A 1,087-nucleotide genomic window follows, 5' to 3' on the forward strand; every position below is an offset into this window, starting at 1 on the left:
CAGGGGGAGAGGAGAGAGGGAGACGTGGGAGCAAGCACCATTGCTATTGAGAACCGTGGTGCCATGGCAGCTGGAGCCAGGGATGATACCAGAGATATTGCTGCCTTGGTGAACATAGGTAATCAATTAGCAACCATCACTGCGGGAACTAGCATGGACAGTAGTTCTACTGCTAGCAGTACTCTGTGTGAGAGCTACTCCACCGCCACCCGCTCCATTGTAAGCGTTCTTGTGAGGGCGACAGTGAGACGTCACACGAGGGTGAGCTACATCCATTTGGATGGTTCCCATGACGACGAGAGTGAAGGCGATACTGCATCACTGGGGGCGGGAGCCCCTGAACTTCTTCTCCGCTCTGAATTGAGCTTTGTGATGTCATCTTCGGTTCTCCTCCCCTCCCCGAGTCACAACTATGGATAAGAGTAGTCTCCAGCTTGTGAGTAATGATGTCATGTTTGTACACACAAACACACACATTCACGAACACACACACCCACACACACGTACACACACAGATATATGCTCAAAACGTCTCCCTCCCTCTGGCTTTGAGAACACACCTCGGTGGGATGTGGAGAGACCCACCCTCTCCCAAAAGATGCCAGTGTTTAGTCAATAGACTCTGGCTGCCTGTCCTCATTGGCTGTTGGCTTTTGAACTGGATTGGTGGACTGCTTCTTGGTCTTGGAGAGACTGCCCCCTCTTCTTCCGTTTTGTAAATCAGTTGATATGAAAAGCAATGCAGTCAACTCTCTCATGCACTGTGTCTGCCTGATCACCTTTCACTGGGCAGCGAGGACAGTGCTAATTATTAGCCCTTTGACCTCCTTTGACACCATCAGACTCATCTAGCTCTACCCCAGGACCATCTACGTGATGTCATGTTTTACTAAAAACCCTTTTAACCAATCAGATTGAACAGGAAGCTCCTTCTCCTTCTCCTTGTTGGAGCTTGTCATGTCACCTCTGTTCCAACCAGAGCGCGAACACAGTTGAGTATCAAAGTATTTGAACAACAAACTGAACTTTAAAAAGAGAAACAACAATAACAAAAAAAGACATGTAGCAGATTTTTTTTGTCTGTCTA

This window comes from Cyclopterus lumpus, chromosome 16, assembly GCF_009769545.1.
Source record: "Cyclopterus lumpus isolate fCycLum1 chromosome 16, fCycLum1.pri, whole genome shotgun sequence".
Classification (NCBI taxonomy): domain Eukaryota; kingdom Metazoa; phylum Chordata; class Actinopteri; order Perciformes; family Cyclopteridae; genus Cyclopterus; species Cyclopterus lumpus.